Here is a 20,480-nt window from a genome sequence, read left to right as displayed (position 1 = left end):
ATTCTGGGCATGTTGATTTGAGTTTAAATTAAGTCTTCTCTCTCAGCTCTTTAGGCCATTTATCTCCCATTCTTTATTTTCACTGAGAAACTAAAGTGAGAATACCAGTCTCTTTCATTGTGTTGACAAATCTGAAGATTCCATAGGTAAAAGCTAATTACCAGTATACCCTTCTAAATTGAGAATTGATATCCAAAAATTTATGAAATTTCAAAGTACAGAATGCCTGTATATTGTATGGTAGATTTAACTTAATAGAGCTACATTAGTAATTTGAATCATTAGTATATATGACTCAATGTAATGAGTTACTCATAAAAGCATAATCTTTGCTATAACCATCATATATATTTTTCACGATTTAAAGTTTTTTTAAAATATTTAATTTTTTTCTATGATTGCAAGTACATGAGAACTGAGATCATTTAATTAAAATTCACAAGGTCAATTTTGCATACTGTAAGTTAATTTGTACTATGCTGTATTAGAGGAAAATCACCTTTATCACAACACATATTTAAAATCTGTATTAAGCTAAAATAAGGCCATCTATTCCACAGGAGATTGATCCTTAGCCTTGTAAACCTTTAAGGCCAAGCAGAAAAATCAGCTGGAGAGGTCAGTAGCTCAGTGAAGTTGTTTTCATCAAATGTCATAATGTTCACATACATATGTAGCCATAAACAGTAACCCAACCATATCACCAGAAGTACCCCCCTACTCTTTATAGGTGATTAAATAAAAATGAATGTTTCTTCTATACCCAGGGTTAAAATTTCACCAGCAATGTCAAAACCGCTGAATTGTTAGACGTCTTTAAAAAATTCTAACTAGGCAATTCCTTTTTGTGAAAAAAAAGCATATCTAAAACTCACAGCATCTCGCCTACACTGAACAATGGTTATAGTCTGAAATGATCATAGGAAAAGGAAACAGGAAGAACTGTGCTTGGTTAACAAGCCACGAGATGGAAAGACATCTAGCTATGGGTGTTCATAAAAATACATTTTTCATATTTTAATTATTTTCTCAAAGTAAGTTTCTTAAATGGCCACCATTATCAAAATAACAGTTGCCATGAGGGAAAAAAACAGAAAGGTGAAAAAACCCAAAGTCCTACCACCCATCATTATTCTACTGGTGAAACAAATCATTATACAATTACATAATAGAATATTATGCCAATAACAGAAATACATTTCCAAGTTAGAAATACATTTCCTAACTAGATGTTAATTCATTCACCAAATAGGTATTGAGCATCTATTATGTGCAAGCACTGTTCTAGGTATTGGGAACACAGCAGTGGATTAAAAAAAAATCCCTCATTTTACGCTTTGTGTTTTGCTGCCAGAATATTACATAGAACATTGTATAAACAGAATGTTGTATAGCCACAGAACATAGGTACTCACATGGAAATAAAACATATTTTAAAAGTATATTGTTAAATGAAAATTTCAAGCTACATAGTACTTATGGGATACATTTGTGTAAATAAAGTTAATGGTAGCTACCTCGGGTAAATCATAAACAACTCGGAGAGTGGAGGGTCCCTGTCACTTTATATCTTGTATGGTTGAAAAGGATTAATCTAAACTGTATTTTATTACTAAAGCTGATAACAGGTCAGTAAAGGTTCATTAAGCTATTCTAATTTTTATCTATGTCTGAAATTTTATATAATGGTTATTTTAAAGCATTGCTATACTTAGAAAAAATTACTTCTAAGAAAAAAATCTTGAGTTTAGATTACATTGGTAATACTAAATTGCTTTTTTCAACATTTATTATTAATGGCTTATTTTGTTCATTTATTTTTAATTCTAGGGGTAGGTCCCTCAGAGTGCTCTTAAGCAGAAAATTATCAATAAGCTACTACAGTTTCACAATTTTAAAAAACTTCACATCTGAAGTCCTGTGAAGTAGACATGATAATAGATATTGAGGATAAAGTGACAAAAGCTAAGGTAGAGAGGCTATGTAACTTTTCCAAGGTTGTTCAGCTAACAAATGGTAAAGCCCGGATCTGAATTCAGGCCTATCTTATTATCACAAATCCTGCCTGCTTTCTACAAGAAGCTAAAAAATTTTAGGGAAAAAAGCCCCATAAAAACCGAACACCTACCTTACCATCTAAAAAATAAGCTTCAGTCTTCCCTAAATACATCTTTCTAATGCAGAAAGTTAACCAAGGACTCCTTTGGTTACTTGCCTAGATCTATTTGAGAACAGAACTGAATTATACAAAGCAAACTAGTTAATAACACATTGGTAGAAAGGCTTGTCAGAAAGAACTTTGAACTGGGCCAGTATATGACAGTGTGTAGTGAAGCACGAAGAACTACAATCCAGAGGCATTAAATAATTTCAAGCCAATGTTAAAGATGGTATATCTAGATTAGAACATACAAATATTTTGGTTCCTGAATTTAAAAAAAAAAAAAAAAAAAGATCAGAGGAGATCAAGAGTAAACAGTTCTAATCAAACTCAGTCTGCAGTGTTAATAGTGGTAGAGATCGCTTTGGATTCATTTGTAACTATAAGGCATTTTTACTGTACTAGTGGTTACCTTATAGTTAGTTACTATTACTTTATCTAATGTTCCCTTGGAAATTTTAGTGGCCTTCAGGGTATCACCAAAAATGTTAGTATTTAAAAGTTCATGTTAACACAAAAATGTTGATAGCATCACTGCTCTAGGTTATAAACGAACTGAGTACCTTACAAATTAGATCATAAGCTATCTAAATAACCTTGGCTTAGTTTTCACAAAGAATCGGTTTTGTTGAGTGCTGCTTTCTGTTTTCCCCTCAGATTTTTACCAATGGTCATTCAAAAAACCATTTGAAAAAGTGCTCTTTCACTTATAAAACTGTTGTAGCAGATATTGTTCCCAATATAGTCTTGAAACCCTGGTGAACAGTATTTTTTTAAATTTAAAGGCAGTAAAATTAGGTTTGTCTCAAAGGAGAAAATACATCCACCAGTAGGACCAAATCATATTTACCTTATTCCCACAGCATCCTGAAAGCAGAGAGGCTTGATCACAATGACTGTATTAGCCCTCATAATTATCATATTTGTACTCATCTGACAGTAATAACTTGATTTTCTATTTTTATTTTAACATCTTTAATTGAGGTGAGTGTATGTTCATGTGCCCTTTACTATAAACCATTTCACATCATTTTTTAGGAAGTGGGGTATAAGTGTTATAATCTTTAAGAGTCAAAATGAGTGTATGCATTAAAGGTATTTTTCTTTATAGTTTTAATAAATGTCTATATTTTTAGTTGGGGGAAATCGGCATTTTTCCCCTAGAAATAACTCTTTTTAGCACTGAATTTTTAATTAGGAAAAAACCTCACACACATATCTCATTTGATTCTGTGAGATACACAGTATAAAAGTAAATATTATTCTTTTTTTACAGATTAGGAGAATTAGGCTCAGAAAAGTTGACTTAATTATCATATAATTCTTGAAGGACAAAGCTGGGACTCATTTCGAGCAATTTTGACTACATTCCATAAACTTTTCTCTATAACACCCTACCTTAAATAGAACTGTCAGCCAAGACAACATAAAATTAAAAGATGGTAAGGAAGGGAGGGAAGGGCAAAGGGAAGAAGAGAGAGAAAAGAAAATGAAAGGAGACTGGAATGGGGGATGGGTAGGAAGAAACAGGAAGGAAAAGAGTAAGTGAGAGAGGAGGAGAGGGAAAGAAACAGATTGATCAAGTACTCTAAAAGCAGAGCTAGAAATAAGCTTAGCCAAAAAAGTTTTAAGTCTTTTGGATACAATTATAAAAGAAGAGGATCTGGAATTTCTTTTTTTTTTTTTTTGAGACGGAGTCTTGCTCTGTCGCCAGGCTGGAGTGCAGTGTCGCACTCTCAGCTCACTGCAACCTCCGCTCCTGGGTTCAAGCGATTATTCCGCTTAGCCTCCCAAGTAGCTGGGACCACAGGCGCGTGCCACCACGTCCGGCTAATTTTTGTATTTTTAGTAGAGACGGGGTTTCACCATGTTGGCCAGGATGGTCTCATCTCTTGACCTCGTGATCCGCCCACCTCGGCCTCCCAAAGTGCTGGGATTACAGGCATGAGCCACTGCGCCTGGCCAAGATCTGGAATTTCTAAGGAAAAAACACATTCATGTATAGGAAGACAATATCATAAAAATATGTCTATTTTCTCCAAACTAAACTACATATTCAATGCAATTACAATGTTAAAAAAATAAATGGAACTTTTAAGGGAACCTGACAAGCTGATCCCAAAATTCATATGGAAGAAGAAAAAGCCAAGAATAGCAATGAAAATTTTGAAGAAGAAAAACAAGGTAAGGGGACTTACTTTGCTTTTGAAGCTAAAGTAATCTGGACAGTTTGGTGTTGGTACAGAAATAGTCAAACCAGGGGAAAAGATTAAAAAGTTCAGAAACAAACTTACGAATCATGGAAACATTACATATGACAAGGATAGTGCTGCCAATCAGTAGGGAAAAGATGGACTGTACAATGAATGGGGCAAGACAACTGATTCTCCACATGGAAGAATAAAATTCAATCCCTACCTCAGACCATATTCATAATATTTTATTAATATTCATTATTAATAATGGTTATAATTAGTAATTTTATTAGTATTTTGTTAATCAAACACATTGCTGAATATATAACACAAATTCAAATGTTATAAAGTTGAAAAATCTGCAAAAGTTTCCATAATGTTTGAAGATGCATAACATATAGCCAAAGTTTAAAAACATGCACGGGAGCAACAAACGCCAAATTTACTATGATGTTTACTTCTGGAAAGGGGCAGAAGAGAATAGAATTGGGGGAAAATACCCAGGAGAGCCTCAACTTCATCTCTAATTTTTATTGTTTACCTCATCCTCCAAAAAGATAATGCTAAGTAAGAGGTACATGGATGTACATTATATTACTTTATTTTTCCTCAAATTTTCCAAATTTTAGTTTATTATGAAATATTGCAAGTATAAAACCAAAAAAAGAAAATTTAAAGATCAGCTGTTGCAGCTACATTAAGACTTCTGTTTAGCAACACTGAGAAAGCAAGCTCTTCAGGTTTTATCCTTTTCTAAAATTTAGAATTAAGTAGCTTAAAGAATAAAAATTCTTGTATACCCTGGCATAGACTACTTCTGTTGAAATTGCATCACTCCAATTAGTCTCTATAAAATGATAAACATAATGATTAAATGGCTTATATCACCAGTTCACTGACTTTAACTCTCTAAAACTTACCAATAAGCAACAGTTCTGAAATAGCTCTCCTTTATCTCTGAAATTTATTATAAATTTTCAATTAAAAACAAAAGATCTGGCTGAATGGGATGGCTCGCGCCTGTATTCCTAGCACTTTGGGAGGCTGAGGCAGGTGGTCTACTTGAGGTCAGGAGTTCAAGACCAGCCTGGCCAACATGGCAAAATTCTGTCTCTACTAAAAATATAAAAATTAGCCAGGCATGGTGGCCTGAGCCTGTAGTCCCAGATACTTTGGAGGCTGAGGTGGGAGATTTGCTTGAACCCAGGAGGCAGAGGTTGCAGTGAGCTGAAATTATGCCACTGCACTCCAGCCTAGGGGACAGAATCTCAGGAAAAAAAAAATTTGAGTATATACTACTTTAGTCAGCAGTGATGATATAAGACGATGTTGTTATCATGGAGACAGCTAGACACCTAGGACAAAACCAATTCTGCTTCAGCAGCTAAAGAATGACCACCTATATTATAAATGCTAGCAAACAAAAATAATTTAAAACCTAGATGACATTCACTTATGAAATCTTTCTGTGTAACAACAGACACTGGGGCCTATTTGAGGGTGGAGGGTAGGAGGAGGGAGGGGGTAAAAAAATAACTTTTGGGTACTAGGCTTAGTAACTGGGTGACAAAGTAATCTCTACAACAAACCCCCATGACAGGAGTTTACCTATATAACAAACCTGCACATGTACCCCTAAACCTAAAAGTTAAAAAATTAAAATTAAAAAAATAAAATCTTTCTAAAAGGGAAAGATACATAGAAAAAATGAGTTTTGATATTGGTCAGACTGAGGTCAAAACATGACACAACCACTCAACGGTTTGTGTGACCATAAGCAAGTTTACTGAAAGTCACTGAACCTTAATTTCCTCACAAATAATATTAAGTATCTGCTTTACAGGAATGCTGTCAAGATTAAGTGAGGTAAGTACACAGCCTGATATTCAGAACATACCAGGTAATAAACAAATGCTGATTCCCTTTAATAAAAAGGTTACTCAGGTCAGGCATGGTGGCTCATGCCTGTAATCCCAGCACTTTGAGAGGCCAAGGTGGGAGGATCTTTTGAGGCCTGGAGTTAAGACCAGACTGGGCAACATAGGGAGAACCCCATCTCTACAAAAGAATTTAAAAAATCAGCCAGACATTCTGGAATGGGCCTGTAGTCCCAGCTACTAAGGACTTTAGTCAGCAGTCATGATATAAGATGGTATTGTTATCATGGAGATAGCTAGACAGTATGAACGATGAGGTGGGAGGATTGCTTGAGCCCAGGAGGTCCAGGTTACAGTAAGCCAAGATGATGTCACTGTGGCCCAGCCAAAGCAATAAAGTGAGATCCAGTCTCAAAAAAAGAGGCCACTTAAATATAAGAATATTATCTTAAATTCCATATGTTTTCTTCTCTATCACATAATGAAATATTTCAGTCTTCATTTATCTTTTATTTATTATTATTATTATTATTTTTAGATGCGGTCTTGCTCTGTCACCCAGGCTGGGATACAGTGGTGCAATCACAGCTCACCATAGCCTCGATCTCCCACGCTCAAGCAATCCTCCCAGCTCAGCCTCCCAAATAGCTGGAACTACAGGTGTGTGCCACCACACTCAGCTAATTTTGAAATTACTATGTAGAGACAGGGTCTCACTACGTTGCCAGGGCTAGTCTCAAACACCTGGCCTCAAGCAATCCTCCTGCCATAGCCTTCCAAAGTGTTGGGATTACAGGCATGAGCCACTGCACCCAGTTATTTTATCATTTAAAAAGTATTCTAGGCTGGGTGCAGTGGCTCACCCCTATAATCCCAGCACTCTGGGAGGCCAAGGCAGGCAGATCACGAGGTCAGGAGTTTGAGACCAGCCTAACATGGTGAAACTGGTGCACACCTCTAATCCCAGCTACTCAGGAGGCTGAGGTAGGCGAATCGCATGAACCTGGGAGATGGAGGTTGCAGTGAGCTGAAATCACGCCACTGTACTTCAACCTGGGTGACGGAGCAAGACTCTAAAAAAAAATATAGTATTCTAACAGATTTTTTTTTTTATTAAAAGCATCTAAACAGAAATTATTTTCTGCTGTCCTATAATCCTTAAAACTTCTGTTAACAAATTTCTCCCAAAACTGTAAGAAAAATTTCAAAACTATTCACATACCACAATTCTAAGATGTAAACAACGGAATTACAGATCTGCTCTTTCCTTCCCATGCTGTGTGATCCCTACTTGAGTAAGCAAGCGCCACAAGAATCAGATGCAAGACTATCGGACAGCAACTAAGCTTCTTAAAATTATTCAACCCTACTTCGCCAGTGTAGCACTGACTTGTTAAACTTATTCTCCTAATTCTTTCTTTTTTTTTTTTTTAATGATGTCTAGCTCTGTCGCTAGGCTGGAGTGCAGTGGCACAATCTCAGCTCACTGCAACCTCCACCTCCCAGGTTCAAGCGATTCTCCTGCCTTAGCCTCCGAAGTAGCTGAGATTGCAGGCGTGTGCCACCATATCTGGGTAATTTTTTATATTTTTGGTAGAGATGGGGTTTCACCATGTTGGCCAGGCTGGTCTCGAACTCCAAACCTCAAATGATCCGTCTACCTCAGCCTCCCAAAGTGCTGGCATCATTACAGGAGTGCACCACGGCGCCTGGCCTCTAATTATTTTTATCCACCTATGTTAGATGTTGTCATGTGATCTTGGAGTGGAGAAGATGCAGAAATTCAGAATTAAGAAACTTGAGTCAAGATGTTGGGGACAGACAATGGTCATGTTAATTTACCTGTTGCTCACAGCCAGAAAAAGGAAGAAATCAACCAATACTTTTGTGGAAGAAAAAGAAACTCTATATTTGAATTGCAACAACAGATCACCCGCTCTATTATTTTACTGCCCACAGCATGTCATGAAAAGATTAAAAAAAAAAAACAAAAAAACTTAAAGCCAGCATTGGTAGCTCACGCCTGCAATCTCAGTACTTTGGGAGGCCAAGGTGGGAGGACCACTTGGGGCCAGAAGTTCAAAACCAGCTTGGGCAACATAGTGAGACCCTGTCTCTACTAAATAATTATATAGTAACTCTCCCAAAGCAGGTAGTACATTTAAATTTAAATTAAATTTGAGTCCTGAAGAAAGATTCCTTGTTTTCTGGTTTTATTTTTTTGAGACAAGGTCTCACTCTGTCACCAAGCTGGAGTGCAATAGCACAATCATGGCTTACTGCAGCCTGATACTCCTGGGCTCAAGAATCCTGCCACCTCAGCCTTCCAAGTAGGTGGGCCCATAGGCATACACCACCACATCCAGCTAATTTTTTACTTACTGTAGAGATAGGACCTTGTTATGTTGCCCAGGCTGGTGTCAAACTCCTGACCTCAAGCAATCCTCCCACCTTGGCCTCCCAAAGTGCTAAGATTACAAGTATGAGCCACCATGTCCAGCCTCTTTTCTGTTTTTAATAGAACCTCTTCTCTAAAGTCTTATAATGGAGAATTAGCTGGCAGGATCACTTTTCCTGTCTATTTTTTTATTGGAAGTGCTAACAGGGATACATGTAATTTCAATAATTTGACCTAAAAATTATCCTTCCCTACTTGGGAGGTGCCCTTTTTCAACCAAGCTTATTGCTTCAGAAGTGGTGCAAATAAACTGGTGGGAGAGTCAGCTAATATTTATCAAGACAAGCAGGTCTATCAACTGGCAATCCATAGGGTGACAGATGTCACAAACAAGTCTTTATAGACATATCATCTATTTCTTCTTGTTAACCTTAAGAAATTAGAAGTAGGATCTTTGGCAACATATAGAATTTAAAGAACTGAAGTACAGGAGGAACCTGAAGTTGTTAATGACCTCATTAAATAGTCCCCAAATAAGAATATTTTTTAAGAGCCAAACTTTAATCTCAAATGTATTACATTTATATTAAACACCCAGAAACTTGGGAGTCATCCTAGATCCCTCTTTTTCCTTTATTCCTTTGTCTTACTGATCACCACACTCCTCTCCAATCCTATCACCACTGCCCTAGTTCAGGAGCTTCTCATATTTCCCAGCAGTCTTCTACCTGCATCCCTAGTCTCAAGAATTATTCCTTCCAATCACCTATCAGCTTCCTAGCACAGTTACCTTTTCATTAAAATAAAGATCAAATAAATAAATAAAAACAAGAGTTTTCACTTAAAGTGTCTCTCATGACAAAGGCAATATATATTCATAGTTAAAAGCCTAGAAAATAACAGATGAGCATGAAGAATAAGACAAAAATAATCCATAATCTCACAACCCAGTAATGCTGTTAAAAAGTAGTACAGGCCGGCCGGGCGCGGTGGCTCAAGCCTGTAATCACAGCACTTTGGGAGGCCGAGGCGGGTGGATCATGAGGTCAAGAGATCGAGACCATCCTGGTCAACACAGTGAAACCCCGTCTCTACTAAAAATACAAAAAATTAGCTGGGCACGGTGGCGCGTGCCTGTAATCCCAGCTACTCAGGAGGCTGAGGCAGGAGAATTGCCTGAACCCGGGAGGCGGAGGTTGCGGTGAGCCGAGATTGCGCCATTGCACTCCAGCCTGGGTAACAAGAGCGAAACTCCGTCTCAAAAAAAAAAAAAAAAAAAAAAAGTAGTACAGGCCAAGTACAGTGGCTCATGCCTGTAATCCCACCATTTTGAGAGGCCAACGTGGGAGAATCACTTGAGTCCAGGAGTTCAAGACCAGCCTGAGCAATACAGTAAGAGCTCATCTCTACACAAAATTTAAAAATTAGCTGAGCATGTTGAGGCATGCCTGTAGTCTCAGCTACTTGAGAGGCTAAATAAAGCTACAGTGCCTAGGCTATAAAGTGGGACCTAGGCTCAAAAAAAAAAAGTGGGACATGTCCTAGAAGTCTTTTTAAAAGCATTATATGAATGTTTTTTGAAAATGTAACTAGCATTATATTTGAAGTTTTATCCCATACTTTTCACATATCATGAACAATTTCCTCACTAAGGTTTACTTGAAAATGTCTTTAATGCCTACATATATTCTATCAAATGACATACAGTAATTTATTAACAGCAGTCCCCTGGGAGCTCCTTGTCATCCCAGTTTCTAGGTCCACCTCTTCAGAGGCACCAGACTTACATTGGTTCCTCTTTTACCCTACTAAAATAATGGTGTGGTTGACCTCTTTGTATAAAACTGACAGCTAAACCTGTATATCCTTAATGTCTTGAAATATATACCAAAATTGACATTACTAACTCAAAAAGTTTAAACAATTCTTAGGCTTCTGAAATATATGATCAAATTATTTTCTGTAAGTTTAAACCAATTTACACGCCCACCTGCACAGTATAAGAAATTCTGCTTCACCACAACAACCTCTTGTAGCAGTAAATCGTTGTTTAAATTACAATTAAAAAGAAAGATGAAGCTCCCAGCACAGCATGGGATAGCCTCAGGGATTTTTCTGAAATTTTTTTGTTTGGTGCCCAAGATTTGTCCTTATACTACAGCACCATAATCATTATTTAGATTTATTTATTCATACATCTATTCAAATATTTACAGACTGCCAATCTTCTTCTAGGTATGGGAACAAAAAAGTGAGTAAGAGCCAGAGACAGTGGCTCGAGCCTGTAGTTCCAGCTAGTTGGGAGGTTAAAATGGGAGGATCGCTTAAGCCCAGGGCTTCAAAGCTGCAATGCACTATGATTGTGCCTGGACAATGTAGTGAGATCCTGTCTCCAAAAAGCCCTTCAAAGCAAGTGAATAAGACAGGCAAGCTCAATAAAGCTGGAAAACTAAGTTCCATTATATTCCTCCATTCAAAGCAGTGTCCTAAGTTCCGTGATACTCCTCCATCCAAAGCACTGTCCTCAGAAGCTAGCAAATCCCCTCTCTCCCAATCATCTTTTAAATCTGGTCTGGGACTCTCCTTAAGGAGAGGCAGCCTCTACTTAATCAACATTTAATCTGTAATAAGGGAAAGTGAAGAGACATGAAGTGGGAGAAGGTAAACAAAGTCCAAAAAGTGAGTTCATGTTAAGGAACTTGACATTATCCTGCTGGCTAGCAGTTGTTTCCCATACTTAAAATGCTATCTTCATGATTTGCCACAGTCACATAAGCCCTGAACTATTAGGCACTTAATGTTTTTCTTTAAAGGTAACATTATTTTACTTTCCAAAGGAAACTTTATCTCACTACTATAAATAGAAAGCCAGTATTACTTGCCACAAATAGAAGGCAACAATAGTTGGGGAAATGTAAACTATTAAATTTAAAAATATTAAAAATGAAATACAAGTAAGACATTTCTGGAAACAGGGATAATAAATTAATCAGCACACTTGTAACCTGGTCATTGGAGTAGCCTCAAAAAAAAGGCATTTCATGTTTCCTTTTCTTCGAAACTCCTTTCTCCACATAGTAAAAACCGTCTTATCCAATCCATTGGTACCAGTGGTTGGTCACTTAATGGAAAAGAGTAGTTAAAGCAGGAAATAATTTTGAAACATTCATCTATACCTTAAAACTTTATTTCAGCTTATATAAATGTGCATTCATTTGTCAGTTTTAAAATGTAGGATCAAAGCCTTTAAGAATCTGTTGATTGGAGTGCCCCATTAGCTTTCTTATATAAACTATACTAAAATTTATTTATTTTCTGTTTCAGTTTCCTTAGAGTGAAGCAAGAAACTGAAGACATTCAAAATAATCTAGATGATACATCCCAAATAATAATTGTTTTGTATACATATCTAATTTGACAGAAGTCTTTTTTCGGTGAGAAGTCTCTACTCTTATTTCCAAAGCACACACAACTCACTCTTCATAAAAATAACTTTTTTGTGCTCAGATTTCATCAGTTTTCCTAATGTTTAACTAAATCATCTAATTCCAATTCAAGTACAACCGGCTGAGATTTAGAAGAAGTAGAAGCATTCAGACACACTACAAAACATCCATGAGACACAAGTGTTTAACTCACTGGGTAAAAGTCATGTTCTGCAGAGAAAATGGAGTGAATCCATTAAATTGAGGTTAGCTAAGTAATTTCAACTTAGTATTGAAAGTATTGTTTAGTATTCAAAGTATTGCTTCTCCTCCTTCTTCTTCCTAAATATATTGATTAATTCTTCCAAGATTTATAATGTTTATCTTCCTTGATATTACAGGACTTCATGAATTCCTAAATGACCATCATCTTTACTATGTTTCCTCTAATAGCTCATTAAATGTATTCAGCCAACCTGAGACACTCCAACGCTTTTATCTGAACATCAAACATGATATTCTTCCTCGGTATTTTGGCAGCATCTCTAGCACTCTAATTCATATGCCTTTTGTCATCCATTACAGTTCAAAACCATTTATTAAAAACCTTACAAAAGTATTTAACTTCAAAATTGGAGCTACATACAGAGTTTGGCAAAAAGAGTGGAAAACTCTTCACGCACTCTTTTGAGCTGCAGGAAAAATTTCAAATATTTCTGGAAGAAATCTTCAGTTCGTGAGATCATAGGCATGACTAAGACATGCCCTGCAAATAAGCCTATCTTGACAAATATATCTGCTTATGTGAACCACCTAAATTTATCCTGACAAGTTTAAGTATTCTATGTACAAAACAAAGTGAACAAGATAAATGTGAAACTAGAACTATGAGAGATGTATGTGAGCTGGATACTTTTTTCCTCTCTGAAAGAACCAGTTAAGGATTCCTCTGAAAAACTCACTGGAAATATTTTGAAAATTATAAAAGATGCTTGAAATTTTTGATAAGTTTTGCAAGAATTTTCCCAAACTGGATGGCAGCAAAGAGCAAACAAACAAACAAAAAAAGCCCTTTTCCATTTCACAGATGTCCAATAAATAACTTGACACATCCAGAAGACTAGAGTCTACAGATCAGCAGACCCCAACCTTTTTGGCACCAGGGACAGGTTTAGTGGAAGACAATTTTTCCACAGAGAGGAGTTTGCGCGTATGGTTTCAGTATGAAACCGTTCCACCTTAGATCATCAGGCATTAGATTACCTTAAGCAGTGTGCAGCCTAGATCCCTCACATGTGCAGTTCACAACAGGGTTTGCACTCCTATGAGAATCTAATGCTGCCAACAATCCGACAGGAAGTGGAGTTCAGGCAGTAATGTTCTCTCACTCTGGCAGCTCACCTCCTGCTGTGCAGCCCTGGCCCAGGGGTTGGGGACCCCTGCTATAAATTACTTTAGATGGATCTTTTTGGAACAAAAGGCTTAATTCTTATTAGTGCTTGAATACACAATAAAGTTGGACAGAGGTGACCATGAACTGTATTATGCTCTCTCCAAGTATGCAGACTTGAGAGATGGGATTCTTGGTGCTTATTAACATCAAAATTTAAAAACTGAATTGTCTTAATGACCTTATAATCTCATCTTAGGTAGAAACCAAACACTATTCAAGCAAAGGTCCTTTTATTGCTAACTGACCAAAAATAGTCTTCTCACTGAGGAACTTATTTCCATGTGGGCGTTTTCCTATATCAAAGGATGCATTGCCAGATTCCACTTTTAATTTTTTAAAATTTAATAATCATTTATTTTTTTCTACTATTGTCTTTTATATGTAGCAAACAATACCCGTTTTCTATTTATAATAATGAAATGAAGTTTCCTTTGGAAATGGTTTTTATGTTTAAAAAGTAGTATTACTGGCCAGGCACGGTGGCTCACGCCTGTAATCCCAGCACTTTGGGAGAGCAAGGTAGAAGGACCGCTTGAGCCCAGGAACTCAAGACCAGCCTGGGCAACATGGTGAAACCCCATCACTACAAGAAATACAAAAATTAGCCAGTGTGGTGGTATGCACTTGTGGTCCAAGCTACTTGGGAGGCTGAGGTGAAAGGATCACTAGAGCCTGGGAGGTCAAGGCTGCAGTGAGCCATGACCACACCACTGCACTGCAGCCTGAGTGACAGAGTAAGACCTTGTCTCCAAATAAATGAATTAATTAATTAATTAAAATTAAAGAAAAATGATTAGTAACTTACAGTTTAGGGGTTATAAACCTACGGCAAATCACTAAAGTAGTATCCAAATTTAAGTATGGGAAACAGTTGACAGGATAAAGGCAGGTTCCTTAACATGCATGCACTCAAGACTACTCTAATTGGCCTTCCAGCCTCTTTTCTCACCACTTTCCCTTATCACAAAACTTCATATCCTAGCAATGTTCCACATATAACATAGCCTAAAATGTCCATTTTAGTATCTGTATCTCTACCACTACACCCCTAAAATACCCAACTCAACTCCTTAGACTTTAAATAGAGTCTCTACCTTACAATATTACCTTCCTTCAAGAAACCTTCCCAAACTTTTCTCCTAGATAGTATTATGTGTTATTAGAGACTTGGTCTTATTCATCTACCAGTCTTTCTCTGGTTCCCCGCACAGGTATGCAAGAAATATTTTCTGAAAGAATGACTCTGTTAAGTTTTACGTTTATTTAACTACTGAGCAATGTTAATTACATTCTACTTTCAACTTTCATCCCTTCAAGTTTCCTTTATAATGTATTCTCCTGCCTCTTCTACTATTACTCCCCTGCAGCTGTTCCTCCACAGCCTCTGAAAGCACTTCTGTCTTCCCCAAACATGTGACCCAAGATACTATATTAACTGTCTTTCTGGTGCAATCTCATCCTTGTTGATCTACAATATTCAAATTTCTTCAACTACCATCACAAATATAATAGCACCAGCTAAGACCTCATTCCTATACATTTAGTTGTCCACTAGATATTTGTACCCAGATATTCCATAAATATCTGTGGTGGGAAGCCTCCAAAATGACCACCAATAAATAGGCTGGGCACATTGGCTCATGCCTCCCATACCTTGGGAGGCCAAGGAGGGTGGATTGGTTGAGCCTAGGAATTTGAGGCCAGCCTAGGCAACATGGCAAAACCCCATCTCTGAAAAAAAAAAAATACAATTAGCTGGGCATGGTGGCATACCTGTCGTCCCAGCTACTGGGGAGGCTGAGATGAGAGGATCACTTGAGTCTGAGAAATTGAGGCTGCAGTGAGCCAAGATCATGCCACTGCATCCCCAGCCTGGGCAACACAGTGAGACCCTATCTCAAAAAAACAAAATGACCCCCATTGACTCTTGGGTCTTGGTATTCATGCCCTTGTATAGTTTCTTCCCACAGTGAATAGTGCTGACCTGTGTAACCAATAGATTATAGAAATGATAGAGTGTGACTCTGGAGGTCAGCTCACAAAAGTTATTACAGCTTCTACCTCCCTCTCTGGTTACAATCACTCACTCGGATCAAAGCCAACTGCCTCAAACATCCCCATAGAGAAGTCCACCTACCAACAGAGAAGCCAAGGCTTCCTACCAACAACCAGCACTCACTTGCCCAGCATGAGTAAGCCACCTTAGAAGTGGACCCACCAGCTGCAGTTGAACCTTCAGATGACTGAGGCCTTGCTTCTAATAGCAGACACCTTGACTGCGACCTCATGGGAAACCTTGAATCAGAACCAACCAGCAAAGTTGCTCCCTGATTTCTGATCTTACTAAACTATGATAAATGTTTGGCAGCACTGTCCAAAAGAGATTTTTGCAATAATTTAAAACATTCTATGACCAACCAACCACAGCCACTGGCTTCATGTGGCTACTGAATATGTGAAATGTGACTAATGTGATTGAGAAACTGAATTTTCAATTTCATTCCATTTTAACAAATTTAAGTGTAAATTGCCACATTTGTCTTGTGGCCACCATACTGGATACTGCAAGTTTATTGTTTGGGGATACTATCATACAACATATAACTAACACAGTAATTTAAACTAAATCTATCCCTTACTATGTCTGTTCTCTTCTCTATCTTCCATCTAATCAGTCAACCAAACAAAAATAACCAAACCAAACCAAACCCTGCCTCCTCCCTTTTACATTCCCCATCTTGCTAAGTATTACCAACACCCACCCAAGGACACAAGCCAGAAAGGCCCATACTTTGACCACCCACCTTTCATCCTACTGGTATTCTCAGTATCTTAATAACTTTGTCTCTTCTAAGTATATTGTTACCACTTTAGTTAAGGACTTTATTAAAATCACTTTTCATATGGATTGCTACAAAATGTCTCACTATTGGTTCCTCTGCCCCTGAAACTGTTTCTTAAGACTAATTCTTTATTCATACTACCACTGAAAGAATCATTTATAACAATGCTTACTACCTCTCTGACTGAAAGCCTTCAGTGGCTCCCTACAATCCAGAGGTTAAAATCCAAACTCCTTAGAATGACTTAAAAGGCCTTCTATAATCTGGTACCACCTATCACTCCAACCTACCAACTGCTGTGCCCATCATCAACCTCTCTGCTCTAGCCACACTGAACTGTATGCAGTTCCTGAAAATGTGAGCTATTTCACCTCTATGTCCTTATTAATATTCCTTATTACGGCTGGGCATGGTGGCTCATGCCTGTAATCCCAGCATTTTGGGAGGCCGAGGTGGACGGATCACTTGAGGTCAGGAGTTCAAGGCCAGTCTGGCCAACATAGCAAAACCCTGTCTCTACTAAAAATACAAAAATTAGCTGGGTGTGGTGGCACTTGCCCGTAATTGCAGTAGTTTAGGAGGCCGAGGCACAAGAATCGCTTAAACCCAGGAGGTGGAGGTTGCAGTGAGCCGAGATTGTGTCACTACAATCCAGCCTGGGTGATGAAGTGACTCTGTTTCAAAAAAAAACCAATAGCTTCTTTTACCTGAATTGTTCTCCTATCCTTTACCCATCCAGGAACCACATCTCACATTCCAGGATTCAGCAAATATATTCATCTCCTCTATGAAAATGTTTGTGATCTGTCCAAAAAGTAATGATTTTTCTCCTTTGATTCTCCACTGTACCCTGTGCACTTAGTTTTCTGTCTCCCCTAGAAGGCAGCAACAGTACGTGATTCAACTCTGACCATATCTGGCAGTATAGGATAGTGTTTAAGAGTGCAGGCTGGGGCCAGGCGTGGTGGCTCACATCTGTAATTCCAGCACTTTGGGAGACTGAGGCAAGTGAACCACGAGGTCAGGAGTTTGAGACCAGCCATAGCCAACATGGTGAAACCCCATCTCTCCTAAAAATACAAAAATTAGCCGGGTGTGGTGGTACATGCCTTTAGTCCCAGCTACTCAGGAGGCTGAGGCAGGTGAATCGCTTGAACCCAGGAGGCAGAGGTTGTAGTGAGCTCAGACCACACCACTGTACTCCAGCCTGGGCAACAGAGAAAGACTCTGTCTCAAAAAAACAAAAAAGTACAGGTTGGAGAATCAGACACAGTCATATTAAAATCCAAGTTTTACCACTCACAAGGCATGCTACTTAAACTGTTTTTTTCTTCACCTGTGAATGATTGTATAACAAACCCATTACCTCACAGAATAATTGTGAGAATTAAGTAAAATAATGGGTAGAAAACATTATAGTGCTTAGCACATAATTTTTAGTCAATAAATGCATTTTGAATGGAGAGATTAACGGTTACTCTAGGAGTTACCATCTCCTAGATAGGTAAATAAAGGGTGGAAAATGGTCAAAATAGAAGGTATCATCTTTGGAATAACCTTTTAGCAAAATACAGAAAAACTAAGTAATCCAGGAAGCCTACTGGGTATCTACCACATGGTCAGAAAATTGCAGGGAATGGCAAAAGGACTCAATCAGAAATAAGTAAAGGTTGAGGGAGAGCAGAGGACCTAGATGGGATAAGAAAGGAAAGGTTAGAAGACTAGTGGTGACAATAAAGGAAAGGGTACATGCAAAAAGATAAGGGGAGGCCAGGTGCAGTGGCTCACACTTGTAATCCCAGTACTTCAGGGATTGAGGTCAAGAGTTTGAGACTAGCTGAACAAACATGGTGAAAAACCCCGTTTCTACTTAAAAAAAAAAAAAAAAAAAAATTAGCCGGGCGTGGTGGTGCACACCTGTAATCCTAGCAACTCAGGTGGCTCAGCCACAAGTCACTTGAACCCAGGAAGTGGAGATTGCAGTGAGCCAAGATCATGCCACTGCACTCCAGCCTGGGCAACAGAGCAAGACTCTGTCTCAAAAACATAAAAATTAAAATAAAGATATGGGGTGATGGAGAAGTAGAAGACACAGAAAAACACAAAAATTTTAAAGTAGAATCCTATCAAGTGTTGGCAAGATCTAAGATGTAATTATATTAATAGATGACTGTTCCTAGGCTGAATCACATGAAATTGCAAATATTGGATTGTTTTTGGCTAATAAAATGGATCAGCCCATTTTCCCATAATAAGTTGGATCTTTTTTAAGATAATAACTCAAAGTCTGGAGGTTGCATATCAATATCATTTTACATTCTACCTTTGGCCTTGAATTCCTGAATGTAGGGCTCATAAGAAAAAAAATTACACTCCTATTAAAGTGTCCTGGATATTCCCTGAAACACAACTTAGAAATTATTGCTGTAATATATATTAAAAGAGATTAAATAACCTTCTTTGGCTGAATCTTTTCATTTGACATAACATAAAATTGGGTACAGTAGCAAATATAATGAACGAAGAGTTAAAAAAAAATTTTTTTTTTTTTTTTTTTTTTTTTTTATCAAGAGACTGGGTCTCACTCTTGTAGCCCATGCTGAAGCGGACTGACACAATCATAGCTCACTGCAGCCAGGAGCTCCTGGGCTCAAGCAATCCTTCCACCTCACCCTCCTGATAACTAGAACTACAGGTACTGTGCCCCACTAACAGACCTGAATTTAAAACTTGGTTCCAAAAAAATTTTCTAGCTGGGAAATACTGATCTAGTCAGTCAACAATGTCTTTGAATCTAAGTTTTTTTCTTATCTGTAAAGTGGGAATAACATTTGCCTTGTATACTTATCTCTATTAAATATATCTAGAATGATGCTTTATATGTAGAAGCTGGTTCATGGTTACAAAATAAGGAAACAGTTGTAAAAGTATAGTAAATGCAAATGTAAACTACTAGTAGTATACAAATAAACATATAAAAGCAACAATAATTTATTGGGTGTGACAAGACTGAAATGCTGCTTGTGTAATAACCTCATTTAAAAAAAAATAAATATGGGAAAACAAGCATGGGCAAATGTTTGTGGACTGTGAATTGGTTGTTTCCCACCTCATTATTTTTGCCAATCTGACTTTTTAACTTCATCAATGCTCAAAGATGACAGAACATTCCCCAGATTAGTCATATTGATAACAGTAAATTTTTCAAGCTGGATAAGCAAATATCTCCTTATTGCTAACAGTGTGAGGAAGCAATGCTAGCTAAAATGAGATATGGTAAATATTTATGCAAACTAACAGACCTTTACCCCACAGGGAGGCTGCAAGCATGGGAAAAAAGCAGCTTCCCAGAACTCAGCATAGCGGATGTCTGTAGATCTCCCTAAGGGCTATAAAGTCTCTACATCTATAAGACTGCTTTGAAGAACATTGCCTTTTGCATGTTAGCCTCTTTGTAAATCCTAAACCTAGTAAAATTCTGAATTTTAGTTCTCTAATCTGTCTCTACCTAGAAACAGTACTTAATAAAAGATTTAGTTGGTGGGCTTCTTTTTTAAACAATGATCTGCCTACCTCTCTTCTAGATTTTCTGGGTTATTAAGACAAAGAAAGAAAACAATTATAACCAAAAAGGGTTAGGTTAAAAAATAACACACCTAAATATCTCTTAAACAATTTTTCTCTCCATTTTATAAGATAAAAAGTGGCTAAACTAAAATGATTCATGCCACAGAATTTCAGAAACAAAACATCATTTACAAAGAAGAAATGATATAAAAAGTAACAACCATTTTTCACTTCAACCCATATGGGTGTGTAGGACCCCCATGATCTCTCCCCTTCCTAGTTAGTGTCAAGCTGGAATGTGAGAAGATAGCCAGTGAGAAGACTGAAAGGTAGCAACATGACATCATAGTGGGGACAGTTATAATGTCAGAGGAACGGGAAAGAAGACTTGTTAATCCTGACTTGCCCAACCACTCTGGGGTAGGACTGTGCCCTCTTTGAGCCTCATCTTTCCTATCTGTAATTGGGCTGACTGAGATTGCAGGCTCTCCCTCAGGAGGCTCTCCCAGCTCTTGAGAATGGTGAAGCAGGGATGCTCCCTTTTCTTGTGGCCATCTCTGT

At 37.7% G+C, this 20,480-nt stretch overlaps 1 protein-coding gene across 3 annotated transcripts in view; it reads right to left on the bottom strand.

The window, feature by feature from the left end:
• ARHGEF12 (Rho guanine nucleotide exchange factor 12) overlaps positions 1–20,480 on the bottom strand; it is a 151,931-nt gene that overhangs the window by 114,711 nt on the left and 16,740 nt on the right. The window lies entirely within an intron of this gene.

The sequence above is a fragment of the Aotus nancymaae genome, unplaced genomic scaffold (assembly GCF_030222135.1).
Source record: "Aotus nancymaae isolate 86718 unplaced genomic scaffold, 86718_ANA_hifiasm-v0.15.2.pri h1tg000012l, whole genome shotgun sequence".
Taxonomy (NCBI): Eukaryota; Metazoa; Chordata; class Mammalia; order Primates; family Aotidae; genus Aotus; species Aotus nancymaae.
The sequence above is the reverse complement of the archived record's forward strand: the minus strand, read 5'-3'. Positions and strand labels throughout refer to the sequence as shown.